We start from the raw sequence: 23,045 nt of genomic DNA, 5'->3' as shown, positions 1-23,045 counted from the left end.
TATTCTGCTTTTGCTACACATTATCTACGACAATTTTGGTTTTATCCTACATTCATTATGTATGAATTTAGACATATGAACTTGATGGAATTATTTAGCTTCAGGTATTGGAGCATTCCTTGGTTAGACTTTCTTCTTGCTGCATATACTATTGATTATGATGTAAGGTTTTGTGGCTGTTGTTTTTGTTTTTGTTTTGATTTATTTTATTGTATGGAGTGAGGGTCCTCCTTGGTTCAATGGCTGAATCATTAGTTTATTTGCCCATTCAGGGCCTGATTGCATCATTAGTATTTACACTTTAATTTTTTTTTTTTTTTGGGGATATGGAAAATGCACGTGAATTTTCAGTCTATTGTACATTTGTGCTTTAACTATATTACCTGTTTAGAAGGGGCGCAGGAAACTTGTGTTTATCAATATATTAATTAGGCCTTGTTTGATCGAATTGCCCATCTAGGGCGCAATTATGATGTGCAAGTAGAGTTAGTGACTATTGGTATTCAGACACTCCAATATGGCGCTCATGCTCCTTTCCTTTCCCCGTAGGCATGTTCTATGTTGATTTTTATGACCCGGATGCTTTAAATGTAGACGCCTCTGCCGGTTCGGTAAACTCAGAGAAAGGTTCCGACCGAAACCCGTCAGTTTGCTGTGGTAAATAAAATTTGGATATACGTACCTCCGAGAGTGCTTCCTTTCTTCCTGCGGGAGATTTCGCTATTGGGAGGTGGAGCAGAATTGGATTTGCGAGTGCACCCTCGCAACGGAAGCACCCGCCTGGGAGTGCGGCGCTTTGGTGCTTTTTGAGCTGCAATATATATATATATATATATATATATATATATATATATATATATATATATATATATATATATATATATATATATATATATATATATATATTCACTGAAAAAACCATAGGTTATAGGCCATATATAGTTAGGAATTAGCATTTACAAAACCTTGAAAATGCACTGAAAAAACCATAGGTTATAGACCATATATAGTTAGGAATTAGCATTTTTAAAACCTTATTTTACTCACACAAAACCATTGAAATTCGCATATATAGTTAGTTGTACTAACTATATATTTCGCGCACCCGCAATCCACTGCTGATGATGTCACATATTACATCATTCATGACATGGTCAGTGACATCACTGATGACATCACTGATGACATCTCAAATGACATCACTGATGACATCACTGATATCAACATCCAGTGACTGTATGTTTCTGTAAAGTTTAAATATGTCTTACATTTTGAAGAATGAGTGGATGTATAAGTGTCTGGATGAAGGATTTAGTAGGTGCATGACTGACTGTATGAGTGAGTGATTAAATGTGTCTCACTGAGTGCATGGGTTAGTGACTAAACTGTCTTAATTTGTGCATCATTATGTCTGTTGTTTTGTAAACTGCTGCATGTGTTGATCAGTAGCTATATGAGTAACTATATGGGTTATTGATTGGTTGCCCAAGTATTTGTATGGGAGACTGAGTGTGTGTGTGGGTGGTTGGGAGGTGTATGACTCTGTGCATAGATGTGTGAGCAGTTGATTCACTAGATGTATGGGTTCAAAAGTGCATGTGGAAACAGCTGTATGGGCGGTTGACTGTGTGCATGAGTGTATTGGTGAGTGAATGGATATCTCAGTGCTACATGTCAAAGTAAGAACATATGTAAAACACAGTATATGAGAGAGTTGACATATATAAATAACTGTGCATAAGAGCCAGTGAATGTGTGAGTGGCTGTATGGATCATTCTGAAATTGTATCAGGGATTGTATAAGAGAGTAAATATGTGTTAGTATCTGTTTGAATAAGTAAGGTGTGTATAACTGTATAGTTGAGGAAATGGAGGTGTGATTGATTCTTTGCATGACTGACTAGGTGTGTGAGTAACTCCATGGATGAGTGACACTCTGTGAGTGTCTGTTTACACTGAGTGTATATAAGGTTATATTAGAGTCTGAAGAAGTTCATCGTATTATCACATGAATGATGTCATCAGTGATGTGATCAGTCATGTCAAATGAGATGTCATCAGTGATGTCATCAGTGATGTCATTTGAGATGTCATCAGTGATGTCATCAGTGATGTCACTGACCATGTCATGAATGATGTAATATGTGACATCATCAGCAGTGGATTGCGGGTGCGCGAAATATATAGTTAGTACAACTAACTATATATGCGAATTTCAATGGTTTTGTGTGAGTAAAATAAGGTTTTAAAAATGCTAATTCCTAACTATATATGGTCTATAACCTATGGTTTTTTCAGTGAATTTTCAAGGTTTTGTAAATGCTAATTCCTAACTATATATGGTCTATAACCTATGGTTTTTTCAGTGAATTTCAATTGTTTTTTAATAGCAAATATCAAAAGCTGTAAAATGTATTCTTCTTTTAATCGAAAAATATATTTTATATGTTTTTAATATATTTTTTTTATGTATATATTTAAAAAAAAAAAAAATTTTTTTGTTTCGCTACCGGTCCGCGCACCGGGTAGGTTCCCGTTAGCTCAATTTAGTGCCGCGACCCGGTCCGCGAACCGGTAAACGTTCCGTTAGCGCAACTGCCGCGTTAGAAAACAACATCGTGACGCGTCGCGTAAGCGCGACGTATCGCGTTGACGCGTAATGCGTCTTATGACGCGCTGCGTTAGCGCACCCGGAAGTGCTCCGGAGCGCGAACCGAGGCGCGAAGCGCAGCACCCTGGAAGCGATCCGGGGCGCGGCGCGGAGCGCGTAACGTAAGCGTAACAGGTCATGTGACTTGTTAATAAAACTTTTTATTGGTTCATTTCACTTTTGGTTTCCTAATGATGTAAGGCTAGGTCATGTGACCTAAAAATAAAACTTTTCATTGGTTTAGAAAAAAAAATTTTCCCAAATGATGAAAGCCCCCACCTTTTTTCTCACTCTGACTTTCAACTTTGTGAGAGGAAGACCTATTTTTATTATTAAGAGATGGCTTCAATAGTAGCTGCAGCTGGTGCACCCCCACCACCACCACCACCTCCTAGGAAGGAAGGACCACCTACCCAGTTCCTTCCCAACCCTGAGGAAGAGGAGGAAGAAGAGGAAGAGGAGGTACATGAGAGAGTATTCTTGCCTGAACAGCCCCGGAAATCCCACCACAAGGACAGTTTCATTTGGCAATTTTTTACATTCCCAGAAAGCCAAAAAAAAGTCAATGCCCGTCATGTCACATGCCTGATCTGCAAAGAAGTTCTGTCCCGTGGCACAGATAAAAAATATAGCTATGGGAACTATACTATGCATCGCCACATGCAAAGGTGGCATCCAATAAATTACAGCGTGGCTGAGGTGCGTGACCTCCGTGAAAACCCACGAACTCCTGTGGCCACCACCTCAACACAGGAAATATTTCGGGACCAGAGGCGAGGGAGACGGTCCCCAATATCCAGAGCAATTTTCAACACATCAAGCTAGTGTGTATTTATTGTGGGGGACTACTTTGCCACGGGGAGATGAGTGTGATTTTAATGAACAGAGCATTTGAAAATCACAAGTGCTCAAAACGCCCCAAAAAGTGATTTTTTTTTTTGCTCCTGTTGAGCCCTTTCTAATGCCTGTTTTTCGTTGTTCCCCCCCAAAAAACCCAAAAAAACCATAAAATTGTTCAAAAAATACAACAACAAAAAATGTTCAGAAAAATAAAAAAAATATAAAACAACAAAGACATAAAAAAAGTTCTTTTCAGAACTACCTCCCATTTTTAAAAAATTACTAAAATTTTTAGCACTCTTCACTTCATTTTTCTCATGGGTGCGCTTCCCGGTACGCGCACCGGTGAGCGCCCCGTTAGCGCAACACAAAAAACAAGAAAAAAAAAAACAAGAGAAGGAGAGCATAAGAGAAAGAGAAAGAGAGAGTAATGTTAAGAGACAGACAGCAAGAGAGAGCAACACAGATGTACTGTGTAATACATAGTAAAACAGTGTAAAAGATATAACAAAGTGTAAGAGAGAAAATGTAAAAAATATAAGGCTGTGAAACAAAGAAAGAGAAAAGAAGAATACTAAAGCAGAGGCACATGAAGAATGTGAGTGTCTGTAAAGACTAAAAGGAAAGAGAAAAAATGATATACAAATAAAAGGTAATAACGGAACCAGATTTAAATAACACTGGTAAAGGAGAGAGAGAAAAAAGTAGTGTGCATAAATAAAGAGGGATGAAATAAGATGGATAACATCGAATAAAGTTAAAACATGTGGATTGACAGAGAAAAAAACTAAAAGAAGAAAAGAAGAAGTAACAGAAAGGGAATAATTGAAGCAGCAAAGAAATGTAAATAACGTAATGTGCTTGAACTTCAGGGAGAAAGCATAATGAACAAGTAGTGAAAGAGTGAAGAGACAGAGACAATTACAGTAAGATAGACGGACTGAGTGAACGGGAATGAAGAACTGTGAGAACAGAGGTACTGAGAAAAGGAGTGGAAGGAGTGCAGTAAGTAAATCACCCACACAACACAACAGCTACCCTACCTCAAAGCACTCTAAAATATTATTTTACTGTTTCTCTTTGTTTTCCCCTTGTTACCCTCCCCGGTGCGCTACCCATAGTAAAAGTAAAGAGGGGTGATAGAGGGAGAAATATTGAATTAGGATATCACATGGTGAGTGACAAAGAGAGAGGACAAAGAGAGTAAAAGGAACAGTACCTGAATGGGCTTGAGTACAACAGCAAAAAAAGATAAGTAATGCAGTGTGTGTGACTTACAGGGAGTTAGTGGGTGTAGGTCGGAGTGTGGGTGTGTAAGGTGTGTCTGTGGGTGTGGTTGTGTGGAGTGTTTTGGTGTGGGTAGAGATGAGGGTGTGTGAAATATGTGTGAGAAGTGTATGAGTGTGGGGTGTATATGTGTTCAATGTATGTGTGTGTATGGAATGTGTGTGTGTTTTTGAGGAGTGTGTGTGGGAGGTTTTTTTTTGTGTATGATGTGTAGGTGTGGTGTGTGTGTGGGGTGTATGTTACAGGTGTGTGTATGTGTTGGGAGAGGGATGAGGTATATCTGTAGGAGTAAGGTAAATAATTAAGAAAAAGAGAATGAGTAAATAAGCAAAGGAAGGGAACAGAGGGTAAGTGAAGTAAAGAATAGGGATCAAAAGAAGTTGAATATGAGAGGGTAAATAATGGAAGGGGAGTAAACATGGAGAATAAAAATAAGTGAGAGAAGCATAGTAAAAACACAGGAGTGAGGTAGATTGAGAAACTGTTAGTGACCTTAAAGCAAAGGGTGATAACAAACTACATTTTTTTAGTCATACTTACCATATAATAAATGTAACTTTATTTTTTTTTACTACAGTTGGTATCTGTGAAAGAGAGAAAAAAAATATAAGTTATAATTAGTAAAATATGTATTTTAAATTAAAATATACCAATGAAGAGCTAAAAACATCATAACACTCTATTTAGAAATATAGTGAGTGAAGACCACAGAAAGGGAAATAAACTAAGTTAGAAGGACAAAAAAAGGGAAAAAGAAATAGAAGGAGAGCAAATTACAATGAGTAAGGCATATAGATTCACTAAGAAAAAGAGAGAGAAGTACAGAGAAATGAACTGAAAGTAAGAAAGATACTAAAACAATGTGAGTTAGCAAAACTAAATCAGGAAACACAAGTAAGTAAAACGATAATGACTGAGACAGAAAACAGTCTAATTAATGATGCATTTAGAAGAATGAGGAATAGAAGATAACTGAGAGTAAGTGAAGAACAGTCATAGAGTGAAAGGATGAAGGGAGACAGAATAATATACAACAATTGAAGGAAATGGACTAAGGAAGTTATAAGGTAGACACACTAAGAGAAAAACAGAGTGAGGTGGAGTACAATGAGTGAGAAAAGAAAAAAAGTAAAAGAGCAAAAAAAAGGAAAGAGAGGAGAACACGACTAAAACAGTGCTACTGAGAAAAAATAATTTGGTGATGAAAGTAAAGAGAAGGACAATGAAAAAAAGGAAATGATGGATAGTAACGGAACCAGAGTAAAAGAAATGGGATGAAGAACGACGAGAGAGGAGCAGTGAAGTTGTTGTAAAAGAAGTGATAGAAGGTAGATAAACACAAGTGAAAATAATACAAGTAGAGTGAGGCACTGAGTACAGAGAAGTAGTGAACGAAAAATAGAGAGAAGAGGTCAAAAGTAAGAAGCAAACAAAGATAAGCGAGGGAGAGTGGATGTCAGAGAATGGGAATACAATTTAATTTACACAATCCAAACTGTAGAATAATTTCTACAACATGTTACATAGTTTATTTTTGCTGTTCTCAGAATATATTGAATTTCACTTAAAGCAGTGAGTTCAAATTACTCATCATATGACAGTGGGAAAAAAAAACACAATCTAAAAGATTGTGTTTTAAAAAAAACCTTGCATACTGACAAACAACAAATGTACGCTAATCTTTGATTGACTTACTTTTCCTTGAGGCCAAATAGTATATCATGGAGGTCCTTTTCTCGTTACATAGTATTTTGCTGTTCACTTAGAAATCCATTTCCTCGACTTTCTACAAGAAAAGCTCCAAGAACATCTGAAATATTTTCAAAAATGTAATATACTCCTTTTTTTCAGTCATGACTCTTTACTCATTCTTGCACCTTTCCATTTGGCCAAATAGTGTCAGATGTATGAGTATATATGAGTACTCCTCCCGTCTTCATAGGCCAATTACCTTTACCTAAATTTTGGCTGTAAAAACACTAGGTATGAATTTATAAAGCCAAAAGGCAAACGTTGTTTGAAAGTCAAATTATTGTCGTTACATTGGGTCCAACCTTTAGAAGTTTTTAAATAGCATGTGTAATGCCCTGATGTTGTAGAAGGACCGTCATGAAAAATAATAGCTACAGTTGCAAAGGTTCTTCCTGATATCGATAACTGAGAAGCCACGAAATTTTTAATAGAAGTTGTCAATTTAGTTCCATCAGGTCTACATCGTTGGAACATTAAAATAACATAGTGACCATAATTTTGTAGAAATAATGTGGACAGCATTGCAGACTTACATTGGGTACACACCATATTGTGATCCCCTGCTTTAACTAGATTATTGAAAGACACTGATTTGCAGTCTGGTAAAGTTAAATATATAAATCTTTCAGAGTCTATTCTAGTAGTACTTGATGAAGCACAGTTATCACAGTCATGTTGCCATTGGTAAGAAAGGCCAAATAGATTTTTTATATCTACTCCTTCATCTTGTAATACATCAAACATATACATTAAAAATTCCTGACAATCCTGCTGAATATTCTGTGAAAATAGATTTTGACCTGAACATATATCTAGAAGATTTCTAATTTCTGAAACACTTTCTATTTTAGCTCTATCACTACTACATTTCTCTAACACAGAATTCAATAAACAGCACAATGTTTGTTCCCGATTTTCCACAATCTCTCTTTGTAAATTTTGAAGAAAAAAAACAACATTAACTACTACATTAGCATAGCAGTTGACACCAGAACTGTTTTCAAACTGAAATCCAACAACATCTTCAACAGAATCCTTTTTGTTTCTCTTTACAATTACACTTTTATCTACTTTATGCCTTTTTGCTGATACCTCACTGCAATTACTCTCATTTCTTCTTTTTCGGCCTACCACACGTTTTTCAATCAGAGGATATTAAGGCAAATGTGGAGCATACTCTCTTCTTAACCTATTGTATTCTTTTACACAATCTAAATCTGCACAAATCTTTGTTTCATCACACTCAATCAAGTACAATCCTGCTAAAGTTCTGACTCGTGATAATGCCACATATGCCATACCCTCTTTAAACACAGAACTTCCAATGTTCACCAAAGCGCTATCTACACTTAAACCTTGAGACTTATGAATTGTCACCGCATATGCCAAACAAATAGGAAACTGTTTTCGGCGAACATATAAGTCTTTCACGAGCAAAAATCTAGCTGAACAACGACAAATTTGTTCTATTTCATCAATGTCATCAAATTTAATTTTTAAAATTTCAATTCCATCTCTATTTTTGTAATTCAGAAAACCAACAACATAACCCATTGCTCCATTTACTAGACCTCTTTCAACATTTAAATTCCTTCTTAAAATGACACGACAATTCAAACACACATTCAGAGTCTTTTCAAAACCAGCAGTTTTAGATATAGTCTTCTCTAATGAATCCAATTTTGATTTCAAATTTTCAGACAAAATAATTGTTGCTCCCATATGCTCTATTTTATCAATAGCTTCCAGTTTCACTATCTCTTCATTTTCTAACTGTAACATTTTGTTGTTGAACATGGAACATTCTTTCAGAGTTGGCAACAAACATATGCCAGATTTCTTCTCGTTAATTTTCTTAAATATGTTCTCTGGAAGAATGTTTTCATTTGGGTACAAATTTGAAATTAAACGTGCATGTAAAGCTTCTTTCCCTTGCTGACTTACTTTTCCGATCCTTACATCTTGTAGAATATTTTTATAATCTTCATCATTTGCCTGCCGCATATTTTGAAGCAGTTCTGCATATTTAAAGTTTAACCATATATTAACGTTTCCGATGCTCCCTAAGCACTTCCTGGTATCTTCATGTGTGAGCATTTTGTACACAGGTTGTCCTTTCACTGGAGTCAACTGCAGAAGATCTCCAAAAACAATAATATGTTTTCCACCAAATAAGACATCATAGTCTGTTCTAAGAATTTCTTGCATTCTCAAATGCACAAAAGCAAGCATGATATTTGACACCATGCTTACTTCATCAATGATAAGAAGTTTCATTTTCTTCAGGACTCTCGAAACTTCGGAACACGTATCTCCTGATAGCTTGTGATACTCCAATTTGTTATCATGCTCCACTGGCAGCATCAGTAAACGATGTAAAGTAATCCCTTTAATGTTATGTGCTGCCAGCCCAGTTGGAGCAGTAAAACACAAGACAGCGGTGATTTACCGCTATATGTATCAAGCTATTTAGCATTCGCAAAGGCCGAAATTCTGCGAATTTCGGCCTTTGCGAATGCTAAATAGACAAATGGAATGTATCAAACAAGTTTGATGCAAAATAAGGATTAGCAAAATTTGCTAATCCTTATTTTGCGATTACACTTAAGGAATTGCAAATTTTGCGATTCCTTAAATGCAATGTATCAAACAAATAAAATGCAAAAAATGCCATTAAGGAGTAGCAAATTACCACCAACTTCTAGTTGGTGGTAATTTGCGAATTCTTATCAAAAATCTTTTTTGATAAAAACCAAAGGTGCCATATGACGCCCATACATGCCCTTAGGGCATGTATGTGCGCCATATGCCCCCAAATGTCTTTTTCAGGGGTGCAGCAGGGTGTTCTTGAGACACCCCTGCACCCTTGGAAACATCCCTAATTTGCGATCAGCAAAGTGCTAATTGCAAATTGCACTTTCATTCCTATGGGCCTCCTGGCCCATGGAAATGAAGGGGTAATTTGCGATTGACAATTTGCTAATCTCAAATTAAGGAATGCTAAGGAATCGCTATTGGAAAGCGATTTTGTACATACATACCGTTTTGCATTTCCTAAATAGCGATTCCTTAAAATTCGCTATTTAGGAAATGCAAAATGGTTTGTTGATACATATAGCGGATAGTCCTTTTCTGCAGATAAGTTGCAATGGCTTTAATCAGAAAACTTTTTCCAGTTCCCGCTTCTCCACTCACGTACAGTTGGACAGGCTTAAATGATGTACATGAGCATTCTTTTTTCTCATGACTGAATCCATGTTCAATCTGTTCTGTGACTTCGTCATATATCTGTTTCTGCTCAAGGTTTAATTGTTTCACCAAATCTTCTAAGTTAACTTCATCATCTTGACCTTGTTCCATAACTCTTTCCACCTCATCCATGGCAGTAGCAGCTTCATTTTGGATAATTGGTCCTCCTAGTGGATCCTGACTCAATGAAGCAGAACTCTGACTGCCTTGAGAACTGTCTCTCGCAATCTCTGCAGCAATTGTGGCTTCTTGCTCTATTTCTTCATTCAACATTTGCAGATAATTTGGAAAAACAGGACATTCTATGGTATCCTTCATTGCATTAAAGGAGTCTTCATAACAGAGAAAATCTCCAAGAAGTTCCTCTTCTTCACGCCATGGTTTAAACAGTTGCAAAAGAGCCAAATAATAAAATTCTCTTTTATCTGGATTATCACAACTCAATTTGCAATGATTAATCAAATGACCTTTTTTCTGTTTCACTAGACATCCTTCACATCCAATGACTCCATATATTCCATTATTGATATCTTCTCTGATGTTCCTCTTATAAATATATCTCTGCAGAACTTCATAGAGACAAGCGTTCTCAAGGTGATGACTTCTATTTGGATAGTATGTATCCAACATGTTTGTCTTCAAAATATCTGTACTTTCTGGTTCTTTCTCCGCCAAATACTCTATCTCTTGTACAGATTTCAAAACTCGATTTCGTGTTGCAGCAAGACCTAGACTCACCCAAATGATGGTTCTAGATTTGGCATAGAGACTTCCTGACGACAATCGATCAGAACATTCATACGCTCCAATTTCTCGATGCGACAACATCTTCAGACTGTAACTGTATAATTTCTTGCTTAGACTCTTTTCATGTGAAATGTCCTCCCACATTTCCTTTAGTTCTGTCTTTTCTTTTTTTGTGATGTAAGACGTCACATATCGAGCCACAGCAATAGAGTTGTCAGCAACGAATTGAATATCCATGTTAGCATTCCACATGGACAAAATCACTGGGTTGTAGTCGTTGATGTACTTAGACTCTTCGTCTCTTTTTAAATTGTATGTATTTTTTGGTGATTTCCTCATCACAGTATGTCGCAGAGAAGACATCAAATTATTTACTCTTCCTTTGGAAATCACTGGTCGTGGAAAGCTGAAACGACATTTTGTGTAGAACTTGTCCTTGTTTCTGAATTTTCGATGACAGTACTTTCCACAACGATGGGATTGAAAGCGTAAAACTTGTTGCCTTAAACTGTTTTCTTCTGTAGTTTTCGGAACAGCACATGTTGAATACTCTTCAATGAAACTCATCACTGTGTCATCCGAATCTGTTCCAAATTTGGGTGCATCTTTAATCCTCAACAACATATGTATGTGAGGAGCACCTCTCGCTTGATACTCCTTTCTCCAAAAGAAATCCAAAACCTCTCCAAGGGGAGGATTTTTTTTGTTGGTAATAAAATACATCATAGCTTCAAATCTATGATTAAAATATCTGCATACATTCACTGGATCCAAAGAGCACAGTTCTCCAGGTGTTTTGAATTCTATATTTTGTATATTAGCATTGGCCTCTCGTAGAAATTGAAGTAAGTCCTCCCATGCATACTCGGCACAGCTAAGAGTGAGGAACCATGTAGGAGTTCCTAAGTTTCTTAGCATGTATTTCAATTCCCCATGGCGACGGTACCAATACTCATTTGTACCACGCTGACATGCCATGAGATTGATTAGATGAGATTCTAAAATATTATCTTGAAGATTCACTTTCTGCATAAAGTCCCTCGCCGAAACATTTTGTAGATGTGCTCCACTTTTCAGAATATGGTTTACTGCATAAGAAAGCCCAGACAAGTCACTTTCATACAGTAGATGAAACGAATAGGGAATGCATTGACGAAACCTTGCATCTTCAGCATATAATCTTACAGTTCGATATTCAGATGCAGGAATTTGAAGTGGTCGATCGTCATATCGTCCACCTCGACCTGTTGGAAATAGCTGTGGAAAACAACGAGCTTCCAAACTTTCTTCCCATACACTAATGGGACTTCCTTTTGCTGTTTTCATTTGAAACAAGTCAATTGCATTCCCCATTACTTCTTTGGAATGTAAAGGATGAACAGTATAATGTTCATATATTTCTTCACTTCTAGACACATCAACTTTTTCAATTTAGCCAGCTGAACAATCACTGTCTTCATCTGCAGCTGTTTCCTCTGCTGCAACACATACATCTTTGTAGTACTCATTGTTTTTGACTAAATACAACGTTGCCTTTTTGACTTTCCTAACATCCACTAAATCTTGCCAGATTGTTTTACTCTTTGTTGGAACCCCATTAACTAGAATAACTAAAGGTTCCTCTTCTACTTTTTCTATACCAATTGTATCAATATTTTTTTCCAATCTAGGGGCAAATAAACAACTCTTCCCTTTAATCCTCTCTGCAAATCTGTAGGAGGCAATTTCCCTATCTTAGGCTCCATGCGAACAATTTCCTGAAAAGGATGGACACATTGAATCAAAATAGACTCATATGTATTTAAATCTATCAATTCACGGGGAATGTCTATCAACTCCAGATTATTATGAACAGCTCTAGCAGGCATTCTGTTTTGATTTAATTTGTCATAACAATATTTACAAATACGCTGATCAGAACTCAAATCAAAAGAATTCTCCACCCACAAATAAGTTGCTAAATCTTTCCACTCATAATTATCCATTTTTTCACTTTTTGCATATAAATCAACTAACCTAGTCTGAATCTTATAATGAGTCCGTCGACAACACACACAAGTAAAATTCGGCCTTTCACTTGATTTCACCTTAAACCTGGTAATTTCCTTCTCAAACTTTTCTGTATTTAAAATCTGTACATTGTCTTCCACATTACCTTGAATTGAGGTCTCAATTTCTACACTGTCCTCTTGCTCACGAAAATAACAAATCTCAATTTCTTCACAAATCTTCTTCACATCTAATTCTTTTCCATGCAAAAGAGCACTGTTTAATTGTTTAAGCTTAAGTGCTGGACTTTTTGCATAATACAACATTCTCACTAATTTCCTCATTTTGGTATGATGCACTGCTAACATCCTAAAATGATGAAAAACACTCTGACAGACTTTTCTAGAAAGACAAGCCAGTGAATGGCCTTGCAAACCTGTGATTCCTCTCACTCTGCAAGGATCTAAGTCTTGCAACAACTTCATTTTCTGCTTTAGACTTTTCTTACTATATGTACGTAAGAAATTACAAAACAAATCAATTGATTCCTGTCGCACACTACAAATACTACTACACTTCCAAGTGTACACTGGACCCTTAGTACGTCTCCCTAAAACTCCATCAGATAACACCTCTTCTGGTTCTCTAGGCACAAGTTTCTCTTTTTCAATCGGACAACCGTCTGTCACTTCATACGCTCGACCACTGGTGTCAACTGCATGCACTAAATCATTCTCCTGGAAGTAACTCTCCTCATTAAAAAATGGCTCACAACTTGAACTGTGCATCCATTCTCCAGAAAAAACTTTACAAAAATTAGTCCGATTAATTACTCTTTTCCATCTACTGTTTGATTTGAAAACATCAATTGTCTTGTTAAGTGTCCTAATTCTATTGATTATTAAAATAAATAATTTTTTCTTAACTTCAAAAGCCTGATCAACAATCTTCTCTACACTTTTCTTTTTCTTATAAAAAGCAGCTCTCTGTTTACCTTTCCTAATGTTTTTTAACAAATTTAAAACCACCCTATTGCGAAACATTCATCTACGAATGTCTCTAAACTGATTCTGCCTTCTATTCCTATACATATTATTCTCTCCTGCTCCAGTTTTAGGATTCTTTGAATTTCTCTCCTTCCTTTTCAATTTTACTCTCTCATTTTCTTTTTGTACATGGTGTCCATTATTTTTTATGGATGTACATATGTTGCGTAAAAAAGACTTAGTTGTCTTACCAGGAGCTTTGTGCCTGTTTTTTGAAGTATCTGTTGTGGAAGAATGCTGTAATTCCGTTGCTATTTTTGATTTTTCCTGGTTGCGTTCTTTCTTTGTCCTTTCCTTTGTGGGCATCTTTGCTTTTTCTTCAAATAACGATTTCAATCTGTGTTAAAGAAAAACAGTACCACATTATAGACCACTATTACCAAACAACAAAGCAATGACAAAAAGCAAACGATCAATACAGGGTTTCAGATCAGGTGAGGATTCTCCAGTGGTGCACAAAAGGTGAGGAGTGTATTGAAAAATATAGTGGAAGACAGCTCTGTCCACAACTACAAAGAAGATCAGACCTATGTCTAACTCAACTGCACTCTTATACACAGGCTTCACCACCTATGCTTCCCAAGAAAATATTGAGTTATATAGTTATATAAAATTGTATTTTATAAAATTGTGAAGCTCCATGAGAAAGCGTTTGCCTCAGTCTTATTCCTGTTGTGAGGCAGGTGCAAGATTTTGCCTCAGTCTTATCCCTGCTGTGAGGCAGATGATTGTAAATAGGATCTGTACTGTGTTTCCTAAATGTGATGTCAAAAACGATTTTGGAGAAAATGATTGGTTTTTACATTTTTGATTATAATGTGGCACAGAGGTTTAAAAAGTGACGCATCTACCTACATGCATCAATTTTTAAATATGCAGCAAAAAGGTACTTGTTTGGGTTTTCCTGGGGAGCGTAGTTGGTGAAGCTTGTGTCTAAGAGTGCAGTGGACTAGGCTTCATGAAGCATATACCTGTCTGCATTCTTAGACGCAGGTGTCAATTTGACTCTTTACAGTGATGTTAGCTGTGTTTTAAATCAGTGTAGGAATCATATTGAGTTTGTTTTCATAGAGTAATTGTATTTTGTAAAATTGTGAAGCTCCATGTGAAAGCGTTTGCCTCAGTCTTATTCCTGTTGTGAGGCAGGTGCAAGATTTTGCCTCAGTCTTATCCCTGATGTGAGGCAGATGATTGTAAATATGATCTGTGCTGTGTTTCCTAAATTTGATATCAAAAAAGATTTTGGGAAAAATAAATGTATTTTACATTTTTGAGTATAATGTGGCACAAAGGTTTAAAAAATTATGCATACATGCGTCACTTTTTAAATATGGGGAAAAAAGGTACATGTTTGGGTTTTCCTGGTGAGCCTAGGTGGTGAGGATTGTATCTAAGTGTGCAGTGGACTAGGCTTCATGAAGCATATCCCTGTCTGCATTCTTAGAGACAGGTGTCAATTTGACTCTTTACAATGATGTTACCTGTGTTTTAAATCAGTGTAGGAAGCATATTGAGTTTGTTTAGATAGAGGAATTGTATTTTGTAAAATTGTGAAGCTCCATGAGAAAGCGTTTGCCTCACTCTTATTCCTGTTGTGAGACAAGTGCAAGATTTTGCCTCAAAACACCTGTGTCTAAGAATGCAGCAGAGATAGGCTTCATAAAGCCTAATCCACTGCACTCTTAGACACAAGCCTCAACACCTATGCTCCCCAGGAAAGCCCAAACAAGTACCTTTTTTTGCCCCATATTTAAAAAATGACACATGTAGGTAGATGCGTCACTTTTTAAACCTCTGTGCCACATTATATTCAAAAATGTAAAAACCATTTATTTTCCCCAAAATCGTTTTTGACATTACATTTAGGAAACACAGCACAGATCCTATTTACAATCATCTGCCTCACAGCAGGGATAAGACTGAGGCAAAATCTTGCACCTGCCTCACAACAGGAATAAGAGTGAGGCAAACAATTTCTCATGGAGCTTCACAATTTTACAAAATACAATTCCTCTATGCAAACAAACTCAATAAGCTTCCTACACTGTTTTAAAACACAGCTAACATCATTGTAAAGAATCAAATTGACACCTGTGTCTAAGAATGCAGACAGGGATATGCTTCATGAAGCCTAGTCCACTGCACACTTAGATACAATCCTCACCACCTAGGCTCCCCAGGAAAGCCCAAACATGTACCTTTTTTCCCCATATTTAAAAAGTGACGCATGTATGCGTCATTTTTTAAACCTTTGCGCCACATTATACTCAAAAATGTCAAATCCATTTATTTTCCCCAAAATCGTTTTTGACATCACATTCAGGAAACACAGCACAGATCATATTTACAACCATCTGCCTCACAGCAGGGATAAGACTGAGGCAAAATCTTGCACATGAAGCTTCACAATTTTACAAATTACAATTCCTCTATGCAAACAAACTCAGTGTAGGAAACATATTGAGTTAACACAGGTAACATCATTGTAAAGAGTCAAATGTATTTCTATTAAACATGCACACATTTTTTATTCCTTTTAAAAAATGTAAAAACTATATTTTCCCCCCAAAATCGTTTTTTACATCACATTTACAAAACACAGCACAAGTCCTACGTAGAAGCATTGCATGTCACGACTAAAAATTCACAATTTTACAAAATACAATTACTCTATGCAGTAAAAACTTTTTACCAAGCATTATCAAAAAGCATGACACAAAGCAACTTGTAAAGACCACAATTTTCTTCCAAATCTTCTCCATAGAGTATACAAGTCTCTATGTATATTAAATGAATCATAACTCACCTTTACAAATGCTTTAGGACATTCACAACAGTGTCAGATACACACACCAATATTTCTTTAGCAGAGCAAAAGGTATGTTCTCCAACCACTGCAAACCATAAAGGCACAGAAAACCTCTAATTCTACACAGATATCCCTTTTTGTTAACCAATTAAAACTCTTCCCTCTCTATATTCAAACCAACACCCTTCCCCCCATCAGCTCTTTCTACCTGTTACCATAGCAACTCCCTCCTCACTGAGCTGCCAGGGTTAAAAGTTTATTCTACAATGTTGCAAATCACCTCTGCAAGGATGTTTGACCTGCAAATACACCAGTTTATCTGGTGTAAGGTTTCTTTAAATAACGTTTTTTTAACCATTCAAATTACTTCTTACACAGAACACAACCATGCACCCTAACTTTCAGTTTTCACCTATCTCATTCTACCAATCATTGCTTGTGATTCAAGAGCACTGAAACTCCACAGGTTTTTTTTGCAAACTCCTATTATTCCAACTGCCATTTCTTTTCCACACTTCATCTAACTGCACCAGAATCTCCTCTGACCATGTATTCTGTCTGGATTATTGGACATAGTTATATCCACTGGGCTCAAAGGTATGCTAGTAACAGAAATTTACACAACCTTGATTTATCAAACGTGAACATAAAATGGATTGGCCACAGAGGATTAAAATGTCACCAATTGATTCCATTGGTGAAAACCTTTTTGCATTTGCCACACCCTGACCTGTTAATTCTGCACTGTGGAGGAAATGACTTGGGCACTTTGACTGGTGTAGGTCTGGAAATGCTTTTAAAGGACACCTTTGATCAATTGATGGCACTTTTTCCACAAACTGCCTTGGTATATTCCAATATATGCCAAAGGCAGAAATGGAAGTGGTCCAACCAATTTTGTCCACAATTTGAAAAAGCACGGAAACATGTGAATAAATCTGTTTCTGCTTACATGAGAGACTATGGAATGGGTTCAATATACAACAACAACTTGCGTTACAACATGCAAGATATTTACAGAGAAGATGGTGTGCACTTCTCAGATGAAGGGAATAGAATATTCCTCCTGAATTTAAGACTGTGCATTGGTACCTACTTGTAGGTACCTAAATCAGCCACAGAACCCAAACCCCTTTTTAGGGCTACCCTATCTCTGATCACTCCAAATGATTATCTTTTTCTAACTTTTTTCACTATTTTTCACCAAGTACGCTCCCCGGTACGCTTCCCGGTGCGCGTACCGGGCGCTCCCCCCGCGAAAATTTAAAAATATAATTTTTTTTTGTCCTATATGGGCCTCCTAAGACCCCCTCAGAAAACCTAGAAGGTCAGGGAGTGCCAACCGTGCCCCCTTATACCCATTCCCAACGTTGTTTGTCCGCCATTTTCTGACTCAAATCTACCGAAACACAAAATGGAGGACTCCCGTAGCGCTGCCGGTACGCGTACCGGGGCGCGCACCGGGAAGCGCTCCAAAAAAAAATAATAAAAGATAATTTACATAAAAACCACTGGAGACACTTTCACCAAATATAGAATAGGCAATACTACATACCAGTCCTTACCATTTTCCCAAATTTGGTGGAATTCCATTCAGCCATTTGGCCTGTAGCCCTGTCTAAATATCCTGAGGTAAATTACATAACAAAAACACATCTGAAGTGTTAGAATTGACAACCAATTAAAATGTTACTTTTATTTTCTATTTTTTTTCCTGACATTTGATTGGTTATGTACATGAATATAAATGAAAAATGAGAGGGAAACACGGCCATTTTGACTACAACTACCTGAGGTACATCTTGAAAGGATTTTCGCATTTTTTTTTCTCCAACTCTCTCTAAAGTAAGTTGATCATTTGTAAGGGGCACTTTAAGTTAATTTGTAAAAACGTTTTCTGATAATTATTTACTGTCCCTCTGCTATAGTTATAGATAGAGATAGGCTTCTCTGTTATATTTATAAATTGACTTAGGCTTCTCTGCTATAATTATGAATTTACTTACGCTTCTTCACAGGCACTTTTTAATATTTCTACTTCCTGCCTGTTACCATACATTGCCCAAAGTTAACTTCACTATTAAGAAATCAAAACTACCTGTCTGAACTTAAACCCAACAGTGCCATATTTCTACTGATTTTTTTTTAATGTAAATTTCAGCACAAAAATGGAAGGAGAACAGAACATTTCCTTTGAAATTGTCCTAGAGATGAACAATGAGGAAATCATTGAACCCATTGACTTGGAATTCATGGATGAATCACGGGACCATGAACTTCTACAATGTGTAGAATCTGTGGATTTGTTAATTCAATATGAGGACGTTTCTGACAGTCAAATGTTGGAAGTTATGTTCACTCAACAAGAGAACATTTCGGACAGTCAAATGTTAGACGTTCTATTAAATTTTGAAAAAGAATCAGAAAAATAAATGTATATTTATTAATCAAAAATTGTTCGAGACATTATTCATTATTATATGTAATTCATAAACTATTACCAAATTGATTATAATATAAAGTCAGACTTATAGTATACTGTGCAACGTATTTGTGTTACATAGTAATTTTGCTCATAGTTACTTCCTTTCTCCCACTATATTATCTCCAAAGTGTATTTGACATCTCTTTTTCATCTCCTGCCTCCATGTTGTTTCTGCTTCCCTGACAGACTATGGTATAGATTCCATATACATACCACACTAACTTCTATAACAACATGCAAATTATCTACAGAGGAAACGGTGTACATTGAATTTAAGACTCTGCATTGGTACCTACATGTTGGTACTTAAATCACCCACACAACACAACAACTCTATTCAGAGATACCCTACCTCTAAGCACTTTAAATTATTATTTTAGTGTTTCACTGAGTTTTCCCCATGTGTGGGGGTGGGGGAGGTGTGTGTGGGGGATGTGCGGGGGGTGTCTGTGAGGTGTGTATGTGTGTGTCTGTGTGCCTAGGGGGGATGAGGTGTATAGGTGTGTGGGGTATATGGATGTGGGTGGGGATATTGGTATGTAAGGTGTGTGTGTGGGTGTGGGTGTGTGGGGTGTTTGAGTGTAGGTGGCAGTGTGGGTGTGTGAGGTGTGTGTGGGGTGTGTGTGGGTGTGGGACGTATGTGTTTAGGATGTGTATGTATGTATGAGATGTGTGGATGTGTCTGTGAGTTGTCTCTGTGTGTGTTGGGGGGGAGATGTGTGTGTGGGATGTGTGTGGTGTGTCTGTGAGATATTTGTGTGTATGTGCATGTGTGTGTGTGTGTGGTGGAAGGGGGGTGAGGTGTGTGTTTGAGTGTGGGTGTGTGGGATGTGGGTGTAGCTGTGGATGTGTAAGGTGTCGATGTGGGGGTGTGGGGTGTTTGACTGTGGGTGGAAGTGTGCATGTGTGAAGTGTGTGTGGGGAGTGTGTGGGTGTGTGAGTGTGGGGTTGTGTGCATGTGGGTGTGTGTGGGACACACTTGTAGGTACCTAAAACAGCCACAGAACCCAAAAGCTCTTTTCAGAGCTACCCTACCTGTAATCACTCAAAATGATTATTTTACAGTATTATTTTCACTATTTTTCACCTAAGTATGCTCCCTCGTACGCTCCCTGGTGCGCGTAACGGGCGCTCCCCCCGCGAAAATCGGAAAAAAAATAATAATAATTTGTCCCACGGGACCCTTTTATGGCCCCCACATCAAACCTAGGGGGTCAGGGGGGTCTACCCTGCCCCCTTTTGCTCATTTCCCCCTTTTATTTTTCACACAGCTTGTTGGAAGTTCATCAGGAATTTATTTATAATTATTCTTCAAAATTAAATTCGGTTTATACGGTTATCATTTTCTCCCATGAGGCATCATTATCAAATTGTCATATCCAATGCATTTCGGGCTTTACCATAGCCCTTCATCAGGGAATAACATGGCTGAAAGAAATAGTATAAGTGTAATAATGTAACATGTTGCCATTCGCATAATGTAACATAAACACTTTAACCAATGACTGTTGTACAAAGATCACTTAACAATGTAAAGCAGTTGTCATTTATATCATAATAATCATGATAGGTCATAGTCTAAATAACATTTATTGTGGTGTCGATGGGGGTAAGCAAAAATAATGGAATAAAAACACGTTGTCAACTCATAAGCCTGGTGCTGTTCTTTAAGTGTTTATACGCTGAAAGTGAAAGAAAAGATATATCTAAACTGTATCCTGTTAGTTAACTGCTCCGTGAGCATCCTAAGTACATTTTCGAACAGCGTGTTTGCGGATAAACTAACCTTTTCAGTGTGTCGGGTAGACTGAAAACTTTACACCGTCTGTTTACTCCGAGATCGGCGTCTCTTGAAAAAATTGTGCGCCATGGCGTGTGTAGGTTAATGACCGGGTTGCGGTCATGTGGTAAAACAAATTCGAAGACAGACTAAGTCTGTTGTGTCTTTTTTCTACACGCTGTATGTACTGTGGTTCTAAAATTAAAATAGTGATATGTTAGTAGAGATTGTCATGGTGTGGCATCAATCCACGTGTGTAGTTAAAGGGGAAATGAAAAAGGAGGAATTAAAAATATAAAATGAAGGGGGGTGTGTTCGAACCACCGTAGTGCTATGCATAATGAGAGTGTTGCACCATTACGCTATCATGATCCTAAGTGTTTAGAGCTCAAGTGTATTTGCTCATAGAGATTACATTATCACTTATATCAACACAAAGGGGTACCATGTGGTACGTAAGGGCAATTTACAGGTAACATGCAAATTCTATGCGGTCATTCAGTCCATTCGGTTTCTGTGTACAAAGTCTGTATATCCAGAAGTTCTCTCTTTGTAAGAGATATTTGGAGTTGTCTCTGCCTTCTGTTTTCTTTATGATTTCCAAAATTAAGAACTTCAATTGGGCAATGTTGTGCTTAGCATCATGAAAGTGGGCTGCTATTGATGACTTGATATTCTTTAAACGAATATTAGATTTATGTTCAGTGATCCTCACCTTTATCTGGCGTTCAGTCTTTCCGATATATACTTTCCCACAGGGGCATTTACAAGCATAGATAACGTTAGATGTGTCACATGTGCCATTTACTCTTAATTTGATCTTGTGACCTTTCATTGGATGGTTTATTGTATTTCCTTTCTGTACATTATTGCAGTGACCACAATTAAAACATGGTTGTGTTCCTTTGTATATTTCAATACTTGTGGTCTGTGGTTTAATCATTTATCCCAGGTTCTTTGCTCTGGTATAGGCGAATAGTGGAGGGTCCTTGAAACTGTCATTAAAGTCTGGTTCTAGTGTTAACATTCTCCAGTGTTTACATATTGTCTTCTTGAATTTGTCACTTGTTGTGGAGTATTTTGATACCGCTACTATTCTGGTTTGTTCCTTTTTGGTGGTCTGTTGCAATAGGGAGTCTCTGTTTATCTGCTTAGTCTTTGTTTTGGATTCCTCGATGATTTGTGTTGGATATCCTCTCTGTTTAAATTTGTTGCCCATCTCCAAAATTCTTTCTTCCATTTTACTAGTGGTAGATGTGATCCTTTTTATTCGTGTCATTTGGGAGAAAGGTAAATGTTTTTTGAGGCTGTGTTCATGGAAACTCGAGTAGTGCAATAAATTGTTCCTATCTGTGCTCTTGGTATACAATTCTGTTTCCAATCCTGTGGTCGTTAGATTTACTCTTACATCAAGAAATGTGATGGTTGTTTCAGATGTTTCCCATGTTAATTGTATCCTTTCATCCACACAATTAAATTGGGTGAGAGCTGTTATTAACTCTTCTTTGGAGCTCTTCCAAAGGATGAAGTTATCATCAATGTATCGAATAAAGAGTTTTAGATTATCTCGCCATTTTGTTTGTGAGAGAATGTGTGTTTCTTCATAAAGTTTCATAAACAGATTAGCGTACACCGGGGCTGCTGAATTGCCCATGGCCGTGCCCACTAGTTGTTGGTACCATGTTTCGTTGTGTTTGAAATAGCTCTGATACAAGGAGAAAATCATCAGCTCCATTAAGAATGTTTGAAATGCAATGTCAAGATCCGTATCCATAAGGGCTGCTTCTATTGCCTTTATGCCTAGGTCATGTGGTATTACGGTATATAGAGACCGTACATCCGCTGTACATAGTATCAGTTTCTCCTCTGGGTCAATGTTGATCATTTGTAGCTTGAGTATGAAGTCCGTAGTATCCTTTATGTACGTTTGCATCTTTTTGACTGAGGGTTGTAGATATTTATCTAATAGTTGTCCAATAGGTTCATGTAGACTATCTCTGGTGGATACTATTGGTCGAAGGGGTGGATCATACAAGTTCTTATGAATCTTGGGGACCATCTGTAGAGTAGGACTCTTAGGATTGTCTTTGATCAGGAATCTTTTGGTTTTGTCGTTGATAGTACCCATGTCATATGCTTTGTTAATAATTGTCTTCAGAATTTGCATGAATTCATTGGTGGGGTTGTGATCCAGTATCATGTAAGTATTATTGTCTAGGACATGTTCCCTGACTTTTTGTTCATACATACTTCTGTTCATTACAACAATTGCACCTCCTTTGTCCGCTTTGGTACATATAATTTCCTGATTCAATGACAATTGTCTTAGTGTGTCTCGATCTTTCTGTGTTAAGTTCTTCTTTCCGTATTGATGACACTTGATTTTGTTCAAATCCTGTTTGGTCATTTGT

Source organism: Lissotriton helveticus, chromosome 1_1 (genome assembly GCF_964261635.1).
Source record: "Lissotriton helveticus chromosome 1_1, aLisHel1.1, whole genome shotgun sequence".
Classification (NCBI taxonomy): Eukaryota; Metazoa; Chordata; class Amphibia; order Caudata; family Salamandridae; genus Lissotriton; species Lissotriton helveticus.
The sequence above is the reverse complement of the archived record's forward strand: the minus strand, read 5'-3'. Positions refer to the sequence as shown.